Below are 8,592 nucleotides of genomic sequence, written 5' to 3' on the forward strand. Positions count from 1 at the left end.
CCGGTAGTAGTTAACATTTTTCTTTCACGGCAATTCCTTTCAACTATATATTCCAGCTTTCATATTTTGACTTTGACCCATTCCAGCTCCAGTATTAATTTATGTAGACATAAATATTAGCCGTACCTAAGCGAATAATGTCTTTAATAGAGAATGGTATAAGTCCGTCTGATATATTATTTCTTTTTCTCTCCTAATACCTGTGCAATAACATTGTTTGTTTCACAGATCCAAACACGCAGTCCATTCCACAGTTATAAATCGTACTTCTAGTATGGAAATACCATGTTTATTAGACAGTAAAAGTTTCTCATAGCTGCATATACGGGCACCTTAAACAATCGATAAAATGGTTACCAGCAAGTTTGTTCACTCTCGAACTTGTGTTTTAACGTATCTGAAACGGAAAGCGAAAAGGTGCATCTTGCCAGTTTTGGATTTAGCGTTATTTTTATTTTTAAATTCAGCAATAATTTCTGAAAATCTGTATAAAAAACAGATTTCTATTTCTAAATTTAGCTATGTTATGAAACATTGAAAATATGATGAAAAAGAGGTGTTTTGAGATAATACATTTTAAAGTTTAATTTTATTACAACTATTTAGTTGGGCATATTTGAAAAACAAATGGTGCATATATCTTACCCTTAAAATGCCCTTTGCCAAATGGTACATAACTTTTTTAATTAAGCTTGCATGTTGTGTGGTTAACCCCTTCAGACCTATAGCACAGTCCATTGTATATAAATTTAGAACTAAGTAAGTTGGAACTAACTTGAGAGAAATTAGTGAATCCTCTGGCCTTTTATTCTGGCAAAGTTATTCTGTGTTATGACTAATTGCAATTTGACAACATCTGAATACATTTTTCACTGTAATATAAAAAGTTAATACTTGTCTACTTGGCATTATTGTAATCACAAAATGTTCTTCTTTTACAAAATACTACTCTAAGCTCCCTAAAATGCCTTTAAAATCTAGGAGATGCCATTTTGTGAAGCGTTTCTTACACAGGTGCGAGATTTCGAAAAGATGCCACTCGTCAGGCCTATGTTATTTCCCCAAGACGACAAGAGATACATTTTTAGAAGACTGACATACACTGCTTTTGATGATATTGTTGCTTTCTTTCAAATCGATACAGGCATGTACAGAATAAAACGAAAATGGGTATTTTAGTTATCACGGGACGATTTTGTTTGTACTGAAAATTTCACTACTACTACAAGAGCTCAATTTCCGCTTTCTGTCTGCTCTGTTAAACATCTTTATTCTACCAGAGGATCTTGTTCATTTTAATCAGTATATTTCGATTGTCTTATCGTTGCTCCCTGTCACATTTCTTTTTCCTTGGTAGTCTCCTCTGACACCAAACTCGTGGTTTGATGTTAGGTAGTCACACATCTCCATTTTCGTACAAAGCTCTGCAAAATCATGCATCATATCCACGTCCATGAGACAACAGTCGTGTATACCATGATGTTTCAAACTCTAGGCAGTTGATCCATTTGATATCCATTTTAACGTCACACAATACCAGTCCATGTGGTACACCCACATGATTTTTATATTTCTTCAAAATTGCTCTAATACATTTCTTCGAATATTCCTCTCTCTGTCATGTTCCATGTGGAAAAGTGGTACTTTTTTCCTTTACGCCATGTCTTGCAAAAATGATCTTGAAGAATTTATCAAGTAGATAAGTGTAATTTTTTTCTTTAGCATTACAGACCTGACCTCCTTTCGTTGTTCTTGACATCCGACATGATAACAGACGTTAACCACCATAATGTTGTCACGAAACAGTTCCGCAATGCTGATGTAAATTTTTCTTGTTAAGGAACATGAAATTTATGGTATAATTCACGTTACCAATGTTAGTAAAAGAAGATTGTCCAGGGTCTTCAGTAACAACCACAAACCAAAAAGTTCATCGGTTGGCCTCATGTGCTTTCCTAAAAGCTGAGAGATGCACTTTGGGGCGATATATGACGATACTTTCTAGTACCACAAAACACGGATCAGTTGCAGTTATCATGTCTTGTTGTTTATTGTGAAGATCCAAGATGTTGACGCTTCTGTTCATGTGGCCATGTTATCAATTCCGGTTATACGCCCTAAATGTAGAAGGCTGTCGGATGCCGCACTCTTGTTCCACGCAATTAAAAAGTCGTAACCTTGTGTATGTATAGACAAGTACGGAAAAGTAATTATTTTGAAAACATGTCATCACCTTTTAACGTATCCTTTAATAAATAAAAAATCCTGAGGGTAACAGTATGCATGCAAAACAAATGCAATTGCTTATCATAATACGTAAGTTTGATTACAGATCTCTAATCATGAAGAAAGGAATCTAATTGATGTTTGATCCAACCAAAACAATGTTATTACCATATCTAAATTATCTGCATCATTTTGCAAAGACCAACCCGTCTTATTTCAGCTAAAATCATATCAAAGTTTTCCATTCATTAAAGTGCGACCCCAAGCAAGGGTAACATTTGACATTAACATCTGGTTGTCAGTTTTTACTTCAGTTCTGCTAGACACTTTCTTCGGTGGGGTGCGGTGTTCACTTGGAAGCGACATCTCACAGTAAAAAGATATCGAGGCTGTTACTTTGCCGAATGTACACCGCTACATTTCCTCCGTGGGAAAGTGTTTCGACGTAAAGAGCAACACAATGCACACAAAAAATACCCAAAAGTTGCTTGTCGTGATACACACTTATGATTACAGCTCCAACATGCTGATCACAATCACCGAAAACGTTGTAAATAGATTAGTATTTTTCAGCATGTACCACTTCACTGTGCAAGGAAACAATTCGGCTGCCATACAATATTAAAAATGGAGGGGGGGATGGTGTTTCAATAAATATACACTGAGACATATTCTATCTGTGTAAGTGTTGTGGTGTGAAAGACATGCAGGTTGCTTATTATTTTGCAACTACTCCTACCGATCTCTGAAAAAAATTATTCGATCTTGTGTCATAATAAATTTTTCCATATTATTATTTATGAAAATACACTATACAGGGTGTCCACAATGAGACTCCAACATTTTAATATCCTATATCTTTCTCATTTCAGATGGTGGATCTGTGAATCCTGAAGGGACAGACAGAGCAACTCAACAAGTTTGTGGTGTGCAAATTTGATACGCCAAGTGGCCGTAGTGGAGCTGCATTCAATTGTTTTAGCAAAATGGAGGATATGAAGGAGCGTGAACAAGTGGTCTGGTGGTGTGCAGAGACAAAATCGGCGACCCAAGTGCAAAGAAACTTCCGTCGAGTTTACAACAAAGCGCCCCCGTCGTTCAAGACTATAAAGAAGTGGTGTGATCAGTTTCTGGCTGCTGGGAGTGTTGCGAAAGGGCATGGTGGTGGTAAGCCTGGGACCAGCGAACATCATGTGCTACAAGTGCGGCGGTCATTCGAACAAAGTCCACAGAAGTCAGTGCAACAGGCCGCACGAGAACTTCGTATGAAATGTTCAACAGTGCACAAAGTGTTTCATCAGCGATTACGTTTGTACGCATATAAAGTGCAGGTTGTGCAATAAATCAAGCCTGATGGTTGACCACAGCGAGAAGAATTTGCATGTGTCATTTGAGATCGCATTGCCGCTGACGAGACATTTTTATCACGCGTGATGTTTACTGACGAGGCAACCTTTCACGTGTCAGGGGCTGTCAATCGTCACAATGTGCGCATCTGGGGGTCCGAAAATCCACATGCACCTAGGGAACACATGCGCGACAGTCCAAAAATTAATGTGTCGTGTGGTTTGATAATAAATCGCATTGTTGGGCCGTTTTTCTTTCAGGAGCCGACTGTGGATGGAGCCATCTACCTGGCCATGTTGGAACAATTTGCCGTGCCACAAATAACAGTCCTGCAGCTAAATGTGATGTTTCAACAGGACGGTGCACCACCCCAGTGGAGCCTTGATGTCTGAAAATTTGTAAATGACCCATTCCCGCAACGATGGATTAGCCGTGGGTGTCCAGTTCCTTGGCCGCCTCGTTCGCCCGACATAGCCCCCCTCGATTTTTTCTTGTGGGGTTATTTGAAAGACCGGGTATACGCTACACCAGTAAAGGACCTGCAAGACTTGAAACAGCACATAAGAATTGTCATCAACTCTGTCACAGAACAGATGTTCCGCAAAACATGGCATGAAATTAATTATAGACTTGATATTCTTCGCGCTACCCGTGGCGCCCATGTGCAAGTGTACTGAACAGTGCACCTGTGTATGAAAACTTGATGAGCTGCTGTATGATTTCCCTGTATTTGTTCGCCAATAAATTGTGTTTCCTCTCAGATTTTATGAGTTCAAATGTTGGAGTCTCATTGTGGACACCCTGTATTTCGAGTTCAAATGCACATGACACATCAGTTGTAAATTACTTCTTCTTTAGTAGTAAAAAATACATATGGATCACACATTGGCACTATCGACAAATTCACGACACACGTTTGGATGTGGTTACCCTGAAAAGCAGCAGCGCCAATGTAATTATCCTGTGGATAACGTCTGAAACTTCGTGAGGCTGGTTGCAGCTGAGGAGATGGGAATGTGAGTAGAGCGTAGCGAACTGCAGGCAGAACTGCATAAGATCGATGATTGCTACAGGAACTGGGAGTTGGCATTCAGTTTAAGTCAATGTGATGTACTGTACCTACATAGGAGGAAATATCCAGTCCTGTATGGTTACACGATTGATGAAGAATCACTATAACCCAAAATAATTACCAAACGCCTGGAGATAGCAATCCAAGGCCACATAAAGTGGAACGATCACATAAAAATAAATGTACAGAAAAGCAGACGCTAGGCCCAGATATATTGGAGGTATCTTAATGGAGTGTAATTCATCCACAAAACAAGTGGCTTTCAAAACACTCCTTCTACAGAGTTTGAGAACCTTATCAGGTCATATTAATGGAAGACTCACACCAGCTCCAAAAACATGATAGTTTAGATGTCGCAGGGACATTAGGGCGTTACAGAGACGCTAAACGAACTGCAGTGGTACACTGTACAAGAGCGGTGCAATACGAAGATGATTTCCGACGAAGATCCAAGAGAATATGTTCCAGGAAGAATTGGTTAACATATTACGTCCTCCTAAATAAATCTCGTTAAATGACCACAGCGAGAAAATTAGAGGTAATATGGAGGTTTATCGCCAAGCGTTCTTTCAACACATCATCCACAAATGAAGCGGGTACCAGAATTACCCTCCACTACATACCATAAGGTAGCATGAGGGCGTTAGACGTCTGATTATTGGTATAGTTTTCGTATAGACAATAGCATCACCTGGGAAAGACTTTATGGCGCGTACAATGTTAGCTATTGTAAACAGCGCAGCGAGCGAAATCGCGGATTAAGTAAGAATTGAGACGTAATTTAGACACGTCCTTGTCTAGGGAATATTCCGTACCAGGCAGCAATACTCTAAAAGAGGGCTGACAGGCGTAATGTAGGCAGTCTCCTTTGGTATATTTACTATACTTTCTAAGTTTCCTGACAGTAACACATAGTATTCGACTTTCCCTTCACTGTGACCTAAACATTATTGTAGAGAGCAGTCGCGTTACTTCATACTTTCTGTCTGTGCAGTTATTATTCATAACATGAAACATGCCAAGTAATGCACAGTTATTACTACTTTAAAAGAGGAAATTTTCTACACTATGCTCTATTGGCACAGTAATACACATAATAATGGAACAGAAGAAATCTATGTTACGTATATGACCTCATTTTGCTGCCTCACAGCCAGTGTCGACTCGTGGATGCAATAAAAATAATAATACCATTACAGGTGACAAATCTGTCTGGATCTGTGCGTAAGTAATGAGCCAAAATCTATGCTGTGTAACCTAGTTGAAATACACACATCAAAAATAGTTTCGCATCACCCCTGTTCCCACAAATCCTGAAGATAGATGGTGACCATGGATATTGTATCACAGACACATTCCATTTTACTGTTCAGAGATGTCAGTAGACCCGCCCAAAGGTGAAAACAACCATGCATGAGCAGCACCTATTAGACGGAGAGGGTCCAACAACCGATGAGTTCCGATCTTCCCACTAGGAAGGAGGTACACAGGTCGTGTGGTCTGTAGTTCAACAATGCCTAGACTGTCAATACCGCGTTTCGATCGAGTCCGCATAGTTACTTTGTGCCAGGAATGGCTATCAAAAAGGGAAGTGTCCAGGCGTCTTAAAGTGAACCAAAGTTATGTCTGTCGGACATGGAGGAGATACAGAGAGACAGGAACAGTCGATGACAAGCATCGCTCAAGCCGACCAAGGGCTACTACTGCAGTGGATGACGGCTACTTACGGATTATGGCTCGGAGGAACCCTGACAGCGAAGCCACCATGTTGAACAATGCTTTTGGTGCAGCCACAGGACGTGGCTGCATGGTGCACACCTTCACTCCAGACGTCCATGGCGAGATCCATCTTTGTAGCCACGACAACATGCAGCGCGGTATAGATGGCCCCAACAACATGCCGAATGGACCGCTCAGGATTGGCCTCACGTTCTCGTCACCGATTAGTGTCGCATATGCCTTCAACCAGACAATCGTCGGAGACGTGTTTCGTGGCAACGCGGTCAGGCTGAACGCCTTAGACACACTGTCCAGGGAATGCATCAAGGTGGAGGCTCCCTGTTGTTTTGGGGTGGCACTATGTGGGGCCGGCGTACGCCGCCGGTGGTCATGGAAGGCGTCGTAAAGGCTGTACGATACGTGAATGCCATCCTCCTACCGATTGTGCAACCATATCGGCTACATATTGGCGAGGCATTCGTCTTCATGGACGACAATTCATTCCACCATCGTGCACATCTTGTGAACGACTTCCTTCATGATAACGACATCGCTCGACTAGGAGATGCTACTGGGTGTTAGTGGTACCTGTGTGTACAGCAATCTGGACCACCACCTCTGAAGGTCTCGCTCTATGGTGTGGTACAACATGCATTGTGTGGTTTTCATAAGCAATAAAAATGGTGGAAGTGATGTTTATGTTGATCTCCATTCCAATTTTCTGTACAGGTTCCGCAACTCTCAGACCCGAGGTGATGCAAAATTTCTTTTGGGGGTGTGTATTTAACCTTGTCCGTTAACTGCTGTGGAGTGTACGGTGGAAATAAACAGCTATCTTGTTTATGTGTGCACACACTACATCGCCGGCCGAAGTGGCCGTGCGGTTAAAGGCGCTGCAGTCTGGAACCGCAAGACCGCTACGGTCGCAGGTTCGAATCCTGCCTCGGGCATGGATGTTTGTGATGTCCTTAGGTTAGTTAGATTTAACTAGTTCTAAGTTCTAGGGGACTAATGACCTCAGCAGTTGCGTCCCATAGTGCTCAGAGCCATTTGAGCCACACACTACACCGAGAAAAGGCGACTCCCAGAACTGCGCTGTGCTGTACACATCCCAGCACAGAACTGCTTGTGATCAGTCCATCGCCTCTTAGTCCCCCCACGCTGATGGTTCGCAAACATTAGCTATTTCTGCGTATTTCCCACATTCTACATGCACCAGTTCGTGATATCGACACCTCTGCATGTCATCTCACAGTCTTCATGGTCATACAATTAAATGAAAGTGCCTAGTGTTCTCACTACTTTAGGGCTCCTACTAACTGGTTTCAAACCTAGTGAAGTAGTGGAAAGTTAAGAGACTGTTGCTTTTCGAACCAGGAGGAGGAAAGTTAAAATTCTCATTCACCCTTATAGATCTGTTTCCCTTGAATCCCTGACAAATTTTGTAGTGCTTCTTTTAGGAAATGCGTGTACGATTTCTTGTTCCATGCTTCTCAAATCGGAGTTGGTGCTTCGTATCTAACGACGACGTCGTCGACATATCATTAAAACTTTTATCTTCCTTCGCATTTTCTTTGAGTAGCCCTGCATATGGGATTGCTTCAAAAATTGTTATTGTGTTTAAATATACTCACGATGTCTGACGCATTGTCTCTATGATACTTAAGTTTTTAATAAGGTTTAACATGAATATGCAGTTTTACTGTAACTATTTTCTCTCCAACTCTAGGGGAGTGTGTCGCTAAATCTCAGAGCCCGAGTGCTGATGCAGCTAACAGTTTTGATTAGCAGGTGGAATATACAGCAGGTCTATTGAAGTCGCTGCTCCGGTTACAGCATACCGACGCTTTCGTACTGGAGGTACAACGACGGTGTTTTCAAAGAATAGCTCTGTGCACAGCTGACAGCACATATTTAACGAATTTGTCAGAACCGTTCTTCTCTTTCTACTTTTTAACGTAAATGCTAGTCACATATATTTCCCTCACAGGTCTGTGCGTATAATTGCTCAAAGCAAATGAAAAGCAGACAATCCAATAAGATTTCTTAAAATTTATTTGTGCGATATAAAAGTTTAGGCGGTCGCACTCAACTTCAGGTTCCAACATGCATTCTTGTATATACTACCAGGTAGTCTCTTCAGATAAATAAGGGAATATCTTGCCGAGGGAATATGAAAAGCAAAACCCATTTCGTTCGCATAATTAAAAATTTCAGTTTTTAGATAG

This window comes from Schistocerca serialis, chromosome 4 (genome assembly GCF_023864345.2).
Source record: "Schistocerca serialis cubense isolate TAMUIC-IGC-003099 chromosome 4, iqSchSeri2.2, whole genome shotgun sequence".
Classification (NCBI taxonomy): Eukaryota; Metazoa; Arthropoda; class Insecta; order Orthoptera; family Acrididae; genus Schistocerca; species Schistocerca serialis.